The sequence below is a fragment of the Strigops habroptila genome, chromosome 2, assembly GCF_004027225.2.
Source record: "Strigops habroptila isolate Jane chromosome 2, bStrHab1.2.pri, whole genome shotgun sequence".
NCBI lineage: Eukaryota > Metazoa > Chordata > Aves > Psittaciformes > Psittacidae > Strigops > Strigops habroptila.
Window position 1 is genome coordinate 57,757,476 of NC_044278.2, and position 12,394 is coordinate 57,769,869.

The 12,394-nt window shown below is 41.6% G+C and overlaps 1 protein-coding gene across 6 annotated transcripts in view; it reads right to left on the minus strand.

Annotated features, from left to right (window-relative positions):
• Window positions 1-12,394, minus strand: part of AFF3 (AF4/FMR2 family member 3) — a 330,156-nt gene that overhangs the window by 170,852 nt on the left and 146,910 nt on the right. The gene's annotated exons all lie outside the window — the stretch shown is intronic.

A 12,394-nucleotide genomic window follows, 5' to 3' on the forward strand; every position in this document is an offset into this window, starting at 1 on the left:
AGGAATTTACAACCATTATTCCAAACAGAAGAAACCCTGTAATTTTGCAGGGAAATGCAGTTGTGCATTTTATAGGGTTTTTTGCACCGTGATTCTATTTGAGATAACTTACTTAAACATCACATAGTTCTGGAACATAATGATTTCTTTCTCGCTTAGTATAAATTCACCTGTAGTGCTATGCATGCCTCACCTTGTCCTCCCAGTACCCAGATCCAAGAACCAGCTGAGCTGTACTGGGACTCCCGTCAACTCATGCATCCAGGGGATTTTGAATGAAACAAGGGTTCAGGAAAGTTGCATGGGCTGATTTATGCAGTTCTGTTGCCATGCTGTACAGTTAGGACACAACCAGACACGTGAGATCAGAAGTACCACTTTGCTACCACCAGTGTAGATGGAGTCAGATAGACCAACAGTGGGTGTATTTCATTTTGCAGATCCTTATAACATGCTTCACATTTTAGATCTGCCAGGAGGCTCATGCATTGCTCCTGCTCGGAGCTAGTTTAGCTGTCAGTGCTGTGTCTGTTTTGCAAGGGGTGCTCAAACTGGCTGCCTCTCACACTGACCTCAGGGCTAGGTGCCTGCTCCTGCTAGGCTCTCACAGGAGTCAGCGGACGAGGGCAGGAGGCAGCACGAAGGTGATTCACAGCAGGAGCCTGACTTGTTGCACACCAGAAAAATAGTGCAGTGCTTGGCTGGACTGACCCTGCAGCCATCTGGATTCAGAAACAGCAACAAAGCACAGAAGAGACAGCAGACGTGAGCTGGAGAGGAATGGCTAGGGTGGATGGGCATATGATCAGCTACATTTTCCTTTCTACCTCTGCTGGCTTCAGCATTTAATTTCCCTTTGTCTCACAGAATGCTCCATTTTCATACACTTTAACACACTTTAAGTTGTAGGGATTTTAAAGTGCTTTTATTTTGGGATTTGAGCTTCGTAAAAATGCATCTGCCAAGCCAACAACGCTTTAAAATCCTTGCTTTATTTTTCAAAAACACTCAAGGTTTTACTTGTGAGACTGGATTCTATCATTACTGCAGGAAAACTCATGCGTATGATGACACATCGTCTTAAAAACTTAGGAGTGGTATCTTTTGCGGAAAAGTTGAGGGCACATTGCAATGGACCATATAATTGTGGTTCCACCATAATTAGGCTCTTGTTGCTAGCCCCAAATCCTGCATGGTTCCTAAGATATACTCTGCAATGATTACCGCTCCAATGGCTTTTGGCCAAAATGGAGGCACTTAAACAGACAGAACAAGATGCATCACGGATCAGCCCATTTCCGTGTGTGTTGAGCTTGCTGGTACTCACATAACCTATTTAGCTGGCATGGCTTTTTCTGTGCCACATGACTTTTGAATTATCTTTTGCCCAGTGAAGCGAGTGAAAAAGGACATTCTCAAGCTGCATTCACAGCCTTGTGCGTCTACAAAGCTGCTGCAGCTAGAAATGATGCCAGGGGTTATGTGAGAATACCCAAACCACAGGCATCCCTGGGCAAGCTGGCTCCTTCCCTGGCATCATGGGTTCAAGAGGTGAGACACCAAATCCAAAGACCCCAGGTCTGTGTCTGTCTCAGCTGAGATCTCCCTCCACCTGTCCATCCAATCTGTGTGGTTTCTGCTGGCAAAGAGGGATAGAGAGAGGCGTAAAATAGCACACTCCTGTTGGTTTTAAATTAGAACTCACTGAAATTCCAAAACAAAAACAAAACAAAAACAAAAACAAAAAAAAACAAAGAAAAAGAAAAAAAAAAAAAGAAATGAAAGAAGAAAGAATAATAATAAAAAAAAATCCCTGACACATTAGATGACAAGATATGGAAAGGTACATACACCACAGATAACTGATAAGGAACATCCTTTACAGAAGGGAATATTTGATGATTTGGGGAATCTGCATATGTATAATTTATGAATTCCTTATGGCTGTTTTTTGCTGTATATTACTTTATATTCCATGTGCTAAGAAGACAAGGAAAAGAATTTAATGTCTGTCCATGAAAAGGTCGATAGCTAAAGATTATCAGCACCTGAATAGATCTTACCCAGAAAAAACAAAAGGTTAAGGGCCATTTATTTTCCCCTGCCTCTCCACAGGGGTCTAGATCGGGATAGTGGAAAATTGCAGACAAGAGAAAAAAGATATCGGATACTAATCCTGGGTCTTAAAAAAATCACAGAGCCCAAGTGAGTACTGTGAGACTCCAATGGCCCAGAGACAAAGGCGGCTTGTTTAGGAGAAGAGAGCCTGGGGGCAGCTCTCTGAGCAGGGAGACACTAAAGAGGATGAAAGAGGCTTCTGCCCGGGAGGGAAGGGAGAGGAAAAGCCAGGCTGAGCCTGGAAGACAGGGTGGAAATGTCATCTTCAGATACAAGGAAGTTGAGGAGTGATAGCAAGACATGATGGGGAAATTTAGATGAGGCAAAGTGTGCAGATCTTCTATTGCTTTGTGTACAGATGTATGCTGCTTCTCCAGCTAATTGGGAAAAGCCCCAAACATCTATTTTTTTGGGAATGACTTCAGTAGTCACATAGCTGGAAAACGCGATGCATGCGGTAAATTTGGGTAGCCTGCTCAGGCTAAGGGAAGCTTGAATGCCTGTTGGCCCTGTGTGGTGAGCTCAAATCCAGCAGTTTGAATACTGTCTGTCCACTTGGGAAAAGTCTACGGTGCCTGGAATTGTGACATCCAGCTTATGTCCCTGTTCCCAGGAAAAAAATGTTTCTTCAAGCAGTGTTGTTCTTACACTGTGAGGCTGCTGCAGCTTCCAGCTTCCCCATCTGATGAACAAGAGAGGGAACCAGCTGCCACGACAGGAACTATATTTAGTAGTCTATTCTGCTATTGATGCGTATATACCTGGTTCCTACTGACTATAATGAGAATTATTCTGACAAACCACAAGGAGAACAGGCCTTTTAGGATTCCGTTTGTACTAACGAAATGCCTAAGGAAAATTACCCTCTTTTTTTCCGTGTTAAATTATTCCAGCTTTTCATTAATACTCATTAAGTTTGTAAGGGTTGGCATTTTTAGCAAAAAATAGTTTTCACTGACAGAAAAAAGACACTCACATAAATGAAGAAAATGTTTACTCAATTTAATATGCATAATTTTCTCTTTTGGTGCTCAATTCAACATCAGGATCTGAAGTCAACAAAGGTTGGATCAGGGTCTACAATTTTTTTTAATTGGGCTCTTCTCATTTACACTGGAATATGTTGAAAACTCAGGGCTATAATGAACCATTACATATGCGCACATGAAATGCCAGGAAAATTAATAATGTCCTGAATTTTCTCAGTATTTATTCAGCATTCATGAGAAAATAACAAATAACTTGATAATATTAATGAAAAAAAGCCTGTGGAAAACCCACACAGCAGGATAGAAACATTTTTACTGCACAAAGCCCACTTTCTCTCCCACCAAGTTATTGTCATTACCCTGAATAACTTTTTTCCCCCAAGGGTAAAGTGACAGGCTTGCAATTTCTATATAAAATTGCATGTTTTTTAACTAAAGTTTGTATTTAAGCCCTTTAATGTCTGAATGACTTCAAGTGTAGTCAATATTTTGCAAAGAATATGTATTTCTAATTACATTAATTCTGTTGGAAAAAATTAAGTTTATCACCATCCTCATTATAACCTGTACAGTGGTACTGTTTGTATGACTGAGTTAGAGTCCCATCATTTAAGACAACATCAATAATTCATACACAAAATAACTGGGTCTTTTCCAAGTACCTCACTTCTGAAGCACACCTGATAGCATTTTACTTCCTGAGCTACTAAATCCAAAATAACTCTAAGAAGAATGACACAACACACCATATGCAGTAAATGGCATTTAGTGCTAATCATAAAGGACAGATATTATGGCATTTTGGTTGGTGAAAACATGATCAGTATTCAGTTAGTCTCTCTTAAAATATTCTATTAACAGCACTTTGTGTCCTGCAGACAAATGACTGTGTATATTCTTGTCTTTCCTTCAAAAACAGGTTTTACCTTTCGCATTTTCAAAGAGAAAACTCAACCCAATATGTCTCAAAGCCAACAAACTACAACGACGAAAGATGCCAAAAGATGCCAAAAGATGCAGAATAAAAAATGTTAGAGATTTTCAATCACAATTTTTGCATTGTGGCTAGCACTGTATTCTACAAGCTCTTTTGCACAAGGCAGGGGGAAGCCCAGCAAATTGTATAGAAAAGTTAGATCACACCTCTCCCAACACACCAACAGGACCACATACTTGAGTGCTGTCCCACAACTGTGCATATTGTTAAATCACTGACACCAGTATGGTTTTGACTGGGACCAACTCTTGCAGAGAAAACTCCTGCATGCCTAGGGGCTCTCCCAACAGGCAGCATGGGTGAAGGCACTCTGCTTTGTGGCCGTAAGAGAGTTTAGCTCTTTGGACATGAGCTATGCTACTCTGGTTGGCCCCAGGGTAAGAGAACAGTTATTAGTCCATTTTACTTATTAGTATAGACATTGAAATGGAATATTCTTGAAAGTGATTTAATTTCCTCTCAGCAAACTCTTCTTTTCTCCCACAATTTCCCTCTAGTCTTTCTACCAAGTGAAGCTAACTGCTACCTCATGTGTTGCTCCTAAATACGATGAACTAAGATTAACAAAAGAATATTTGTATCAGCTCCCAGACGAGGAAAGCTGCCACTCTCAGACATAAACAGAAAGCTCATGCTTCCTGGGTCAGACCAAAACGTGACAGGGGTGAGAGAATTCCCACTGATCATCTCCAGTTGTGGAAACTCAAGTACCACAAAGGAATTTCCTAGATGTAAGAACATGTCTACTGAAAATATTAGTGTAGGAGACAGGAAAAGGTGCATGGCTGAAGTACATGTCTAATGTCAGCCACTGAGACTCACGACTTTTCAGAGACATATCTTTAGGTGGGGATGGAAGTAGGTCTGTTACCCTGTGTGCTCACAGGGCAAACCAGTTCTCTGTCCTTAGGCTTTGGGGATGGTGGGGCAATCTCTGCCTGGCCCTGCAGTCACAGCTGCAGCCTACAGACCAGAACACATGCACGCTATGGGAAGCCCTTTGTCTCTCCTTTCCCTACTCTACAACCATCATTGGAAACATGGCAAAGAAAATGGGAACGTTAACTTGGGTGGCAAATATATCATCTAACAGCACCTAGTTGCACTGTCTGATGAGTGTGCTTCCATAATGCCCATTTAAACAAGGAGGAAACCACTGTCACCATAGAGTTTACTGGAGGATGCTGTCATCTCAAGTCACAACTCCTTTGTGGTCCTACTTTGTTTTGAGTGAATCTTACCACGGGGGTAGAAATTAGGTTGTTCTTTAAAGGTGGCAGCTGAAGGCATCAAATCCCAGGCTCCCAGCAGTGTGGTTACCTGCTATTACCCAAATTTTATTCTTTCATCAGGACTGATAGCACAGATCCTTTCTGGTATTAATACGCATAATTCTGTTTGTCTCAGAGGAGCTATGTCAGGGATATACAAAATGAGGACCTATCTGGCCCTTTGCCATTAATAACAAGGAATCATTTCTCTGTGTTGGAACAAGATGGTGATTGAGCCTCTTTTCCAGCTTTATGAAACACTCTGAACAGAGGGAAAAATGAGTATTTTACTGTATTATTTTTGTATAGGAGAGAGGCTGGATAATTCATTTTGGATTCTCTCTTGCTTTGTCAAATAACAGGGTGTATACACTCACTACAAAACAGCAATTTTGAAAATTAATTCCACCACATTAGCACGATAACATTTCACCAGTTCTTTTATATTGGCCTGTCTTTTCCTAACACAAAGCCTTTGGACATCCACTATTTGTGTTCTAAAAAGAATGTGGGTCTCTTTCCTCTGTATCACCCTATTCGATTCAAAACAGATCAGATTTTACTGTACTTGAAAATGTCGGTGCCCCAGCACATGGCTGGGTAATGCCACAGAAAGTGCCTCCATGTCCTGCAACAGGACCCGGAAGACTGAAAGGCAGATTACCTCTGAGTGTCATTTGTTGTAAGTCTTATTCCCACCGTAAGAGTTTCTAGCTTGATCTCCTATTTCCACTAAGCTATTTATAGGTTTTGCCTTTTTAAGGTAATAGATTTTCATTGGCACTGAGATTTATTAATTTCAAGGTTTAAATACACAACATACTTCAAACCTCAAACTCATTTAAGACACAATTTTCAACAACAGAAGTGACAGCAGCAAAAATCCAAGTGTGACAATTCTGAGCTGTCAATGTACAACTAGTTAATGGTTGGTTGACATTATCACTGTTAGTATAGTATTTTAGCGCCATCTTACATGGTGCTTGTACCTCAGACTCTACAAGTTAAGGGCTAGGGAAGCGATGTTTACATATCTGGGTTTAATGAGCTGTTTGTGAATGTTTATTGACAGTTGATTGTTGATTGTTTATTGACAATGTTTATTGACATTTCTGTTCAGATGAGCTAACAACAAGTAACAAATCACCTGGAGAGAGACTGACGATCTGAGAAAGCCTCGAAAGGGTTGGGTTTTTTTTTTTTTTCCAAAAGGGACAAAAGCTGTGAAAGGTAATCTCCCCCCAGCCTACTGTATGGAGAAAGAGGTAGTAGAGAGAGCCTGGCTGCAGCAAACACACCGAGGAAGTCCAAGGCACCACATACAGACTGTGTATCCTGAAAGCCGCCAAGGTGTGAGGAGTCAAGGGGATCATGGTGTACACAGGTATGCCTCCTCTGTAGTCGTTGCAGCTTACATGGATAAAGCCAAAATATCTTTAGCTAGCTCTGGTACTGCTGCTAATTTTGCTCTAGCAGCACAGGGTACCGTATGGACTGCTAATTCTCACTGAGAAGCTGGAGAAGCTCCAGGCAAAGCTTGCTAAAGCTCCATGGTGCTGCCATCCACACCACCAGTGGTACCCAGGCTGGCAGGAGGAAAGCAGACCTAGGTGAATAGCTGCAGACAGCAACTTCTGTTGAAAAGATACTGTACAAATGAGCTGGATGTTATGGTGTGGTAAGAAGGGCAATATTAATAGGTGAGTATTGGAGGCTGGGTTAGATGGATTGAACTATGTCTTAATACTGCTGGGATTTAGTGCCTTGAGCGAAATAACGTCTTCTAGACACTTCTAGGAATGCTTTCTCATTTATTTGAGTAAGAAAGACAAAAAGAATAATACTGAAGAAACGCAATGAACAATATACATCAGCCAAAATAATGCTTTAATTGCGCTGACATTAAGGATACTAGAAGCTCAGCCATGCTGTGAAAGTTCTCCTGAAAGATTGCAAAATGAAGCAAACGATACTTTATGCATCTGATACATTTTTAATGTGATTCTGATACTTTGGACTACTTCCGTATTCAATGAGACTGAGCAAGAAAGGTAGTGTCAGCAAACTGGGACTGCTTCTAAGTCTCCATAACTTCTCTCTCCCCCACTGTCTCTCTTTCTCCTGAAGTTGTTGTGTTCCTCCTGACACTTTTCCAGGAGTTTCTCACCAGGTTCAGTCACAAAAGCCAACTCAAGTTTCCCCAAGAAGGTGCCATGCTGAAGGTGGCCTCCTCACCTCCCTCCCAATTGCCTAGCAATTTCTTTCCAGCAGTGAGGCTGCAATAAAATGCTCTGCTAGTGCAGAGGTAGCTGTTGCACTAGCATCGTGCAGCAAAGTGGGTCTCATTTGACCTGTAAGCTTTTCCCTCTGCTTTGGAAAGCAAGAGGAGTGTTTAGAAATATACTGCTGATTACCATATTTGTGCTCTGTAATTCTTCACATGTCCAATTCCACCAGGAGCTTAACTGCAGCCAGTGGGATCTTACAGTCATTAACATTTATAAGGCAGTAGTTCACAGTTGTTGAACTAACAACCTACCTCTAAGAAACTGATTTTTCTCCCATCTAAGTATTGACACGCGCTCCAGACTGCGATGCTTATTCACAGTGACAGTGTGTTTGGTAGGAGTTCATGTTTTCACAGGATTTGTCTTGTGCAGACAGTTTGTAATTTACCTCTGCTCTTGTTTTAATTCAATCAGCTGATGGAGTGCAGCTGATCTCACAGCACATATGGCTGTTCAGGTTTGAAAAAGACCCTGAATATTTGATGGGTTGATCCTTACTGCTTTCTGCTAAAGAATTAGCAAGCCTGCTAATGAGCCAAGGGATCCCAAGTGGGGAAGGGGAAAAAAAGAATTAGATTCTGTTTTCATTCAGGTTTTTATGATGCTCAAAGAAGAAGTACTATGTTTTTCACATACTGGAGTTTCACAGAATAGCAAGATTCAAGTAAATTACTCATGAAAGCCATCACACCTCAAATGCCATGTTTTCATAAGTGGATGTCCTGTGGCCATGGGGAGCCACAACCTATTTGCAAGGGCATCTACAAGCGCTCTGCCCCGGGCAGGAGGCTAGTGGCGTCAAGCAGAGTTGTCCTTCCCTCGGAGGGATGTTCACAACTAGAGAGACAGTCCTTTCACTGCCTCCCCATCTGCTTTTTCTTCTGTGAAAGAAACTTGTCTGTCCTCCATCCCATACCCCATTGTGTCTCCCTACTGCTCTGCACCATTGCAAAAGAGGTGGCTTCTTCCACGTAAACTGGCCATGCTTGGTTTTCCTCCAGCCCTTTCTTTGCATTTCTGTTGCTCCATCAGCTTCCCGCTGTCTCTGCATCCTGTAGCCAAATACTGTTTGCAGGCCAAACACTCAAACTGTGTCTGTCTCTCCCCAGTTCAACGACACCTCCATGTCAACACAAAAAACCCAGGGAACTCAGAAGGAACATCTTCAATAATTAAAAGCTCAGCTTGCCTGTGGGTTTCCTTTCAACAAAGCTACCACAACTCTAGAAAATCACAGCTAAGAGTGTAAGAATAGCCAGATCAATCTCCAACCACTTATCTTACAAACCAAGAACTGTCTGCACTCAACACACTCCCTTTCTCCTGAAATCCATAGCAAATATTCTCGGAGTACATCCAATACTGGTTGCAACAGTTAACTTTGTGGAGAGGCAGGACTCCTGCTGCTCCCATGTTTTGCAGGTACTACAGCAAAATAAATGTTTACTCCAAACCCCACCACTCATAACAAAATACACAGTTGCACACACTAATACAATCATCAAATAAGAATCAGCCCAAATTACTAATCCTGCTTAGCAAGTGTGTGTTTTAGAAAGGAAGTGAATAGGTCGGCTTTGGCCCTGTCTCAGGAGCTCAGGCAGCAACTGCTCCCGGCACAATGGAAAAAAGGATATTTGTGTAGTCTTAACTCTTATTTTCCACTTCAAAGTTTTTTATCATGTTCTCCACCTGCAATGCAAAATCTTACAAGGAATTGTCTTTTACAGCTACCATCAAGAAGAGATGCTTTTCTCTCTTGATTTGACATTACATCTGTAACTTGGTCTTACTGGAGTTATTTACATTCAAGGCTCCCTTAGAAGTTTTTCTGTCCTCAACGTGCGTGCCTGCAGCTGGACAGAGAAGTCACTACACTTTGAAGAAGTTGCTATAAATTAGTGCATGGGGTTAGATGAGGTTCAGGATTCCTGCAGTGATTATAAACTCAGCAGGAGTTCTTACAACAGCTCCGATCTCGACAGGGTTTCTGTCTTGTTAATCAACCTCCTTCAGGACTGGAAGCAGTTCTGTGTCTCGGTTCTTGGGGGCTTTCCCTGGAAGCTGCAGTTTTCTGCAGAAGGATCTATCAATTTACAAAATCTACAGAGCTCTGATACATTTGGTAAAACAACATAAAAAAAAAAAATCTAGACTTAAGCCGTGGCACCCCACGTTGCACCAAACAGCACAAAGACTATAAATTCTTGTCACAGTTAATGCAAAATAAGATTTGGTGATTGTAAAGGTATGCCAAAACTAATTTTGCAGCCCAGGTACAGATGTTAGCTCTGGCCCTGTCCTGAAACCAGAGGGTGACAAGATCTGAGCACAAACCAGCACTCGCCTCCTCTCACCTGCTGGGGGAAGGAAACACAGGGAAGCAAATGAAGCAGACCTGGGCACACTTTCTACTGCCCTTGGTTTTGACTGGGGAAACACGGATGTGCCATGGTAGTACCTATCCCTTGGAAAAGCTACAGCCTGACTTGTGCAGGGAACACCTTATCTAGAGAGGACGTTTTCTTCTTTGTGTTGTGCAAGAGACAGCTAAAATAGGGTTCAGTGTTCCTTAAAGAGATAAATTTTGAGCATCTTCCTTTTGCTGAATCTCCATACACTACAGTGGCCCTTCCTATAAGAAACGCATTTCAGTGTACCATCTTTTCTGAGGGGAACACAGGGATTGCAGCTCCTGTGGCTTTTCATTGTTTGCCTTTGGGTACCCATATGGGAACTGCATATATTCTGCCTGAAAAGAAGCTAAACTGTGGCTTTACTATGCGAACAGCACCTCCAATAAAAACATGGAAATGCCATTCCTTATAAACAGTCTGTTTCAGAAAAACAGAAAATCTGTGTTAAAACTGAATGGATCTGTTCAGGCATGGAGAGGGCTGGAAAAGTCTGGATGCCAGTAATTTACAAAGTGAGTAGCAATGGCACATTATTACTGTTGTTGTTTTCACTAATTATCAGTAACAACAACCACTGCTGACTCAGTTTTGTATTGTGAGAGTACCCAAGCACTGCTTTTGTACTACACAGCAGTTCCCTGACACAGGAAGTTCACTTTTCAGGACAAAAGAGAGCAGATGGATATATCTGACCTGACCAGGCACTACGAGGGGCAAGTGGGACAGCAGTGTTCAAGCATAAGAAACAGTGGTGTTACTCTGACATCACTACTGATTTTCCACAGTCCTTATGAAAAAGGAGGTTGTTAAGAGAGGAACTGAAGGTAGGTATGGAGATGACTTGGAAAGTGTTCAAAGCTCTTGCCAGATCTGATGGTAAGCATGGAAGTAGTTACTTAATATAAAACTTAGAAACATTGACATGGAGGTTGGCATCACCAGGTAAGCTGAAGTGGGAGCTAATATGTTAACATGGAGTGGTAGACTTCACGCCGTAAAATTAGAGACAAATAGCTGTATTTTATGTGATAGAGAAGGAGATGACAGTGGTGAGATGTAAAGACAAATGTCTTTGGGCAAGATGTCAAGCTAGGAAAATGATCTGCGCAGCAGCATGAACAGCAGTGGGTAACACTGTGTTTGTCAAAACCAAGGGTGTTGCAGCAATCAAGGTGTGTTATGAGAACTTGGACCTGAGATGTACACCTTTGTGAATAAAGAGCTTCATCTAGAAATGTTATTGAGTAACATTCAGCAAGATTTCCATGTAGTCTGACATAGGGACACAAAGGAAGTTCAGAATAGAAAGTGATACCCAGGTTGCAGACCAGGAGGATGGGCAGATTGGAGAGGTTACACATGAAGACTGAGGATTCATGTGAGGACAAGAGAAGGGGATGAAAACATTATGCTTTCTATTTTAGCCATGCTAAGCCCCAGCAGATAGTGAGCCACTGATGCAAAATGTGGCTTTTAAGCTGTGTTGTTTTATTCAGTTTTTAAGCAAAATGAAAAAAATTGTGAATCTTCAGGAACAAAAGGATCTTATTCATGCAAGGATGTCCTGAATGCTTCATCATGAATCTTTGCAAAAATATTTCTTGAGGAATGTTCCCAAGGGAAAAAAACAAAAAAGAGACAGCAGCAACTGTGTTCACTGGTTTGGAGATGCACCTCACCCTCCCTAGTCACACAGTGCATTTTGTTTCTCAGCTGGGGTCCCTTACATATCCATGTTCCTCTGCATGGAAGGAACCATGTCTCTTCTACATTTTTTGCCTAATTGCACAAGCCAAATTGCACAACCTAAGGAGGAAGACCAGCTTCTTTGACTCTTCATTCTAAAAGCCTTGCATAAAAAATGGATGCACAAGCCACATATCACATCATGAATTCATGGTATCTGCTACTAATTTGTAAGAAGGCAGCAGGGGCTGAGGCTAAGGCTTTTTGAATGTGCAGTTCAGCCCTACAAAACCCTACTTGGTAAATGTTAGCTAACTAAAAGCTCTGCCAGTGAAGTCATAAGCAATACATCATCATCACCCATCGATAAACTCTTTGTCCAGTTTAAGAATTAAAAGCTGCATGTAACATATTCAGGGAGAATGGAGAAATGCCTTTAGAAACAACAAGCTTAATGCACTACTAATCTCTAAACCAAATATTTATAGCTCTGCAGTTTATAAACAGTCTGAAATATTCGGGTAGTGGATGTCCAAGAGGTGGAAGTGCACGCACTGATAGGGAGGTTTTACCATTCCATCTACTTTGTTTGGTGTTTCAATAACTATTATATCACATTTATAAGCAC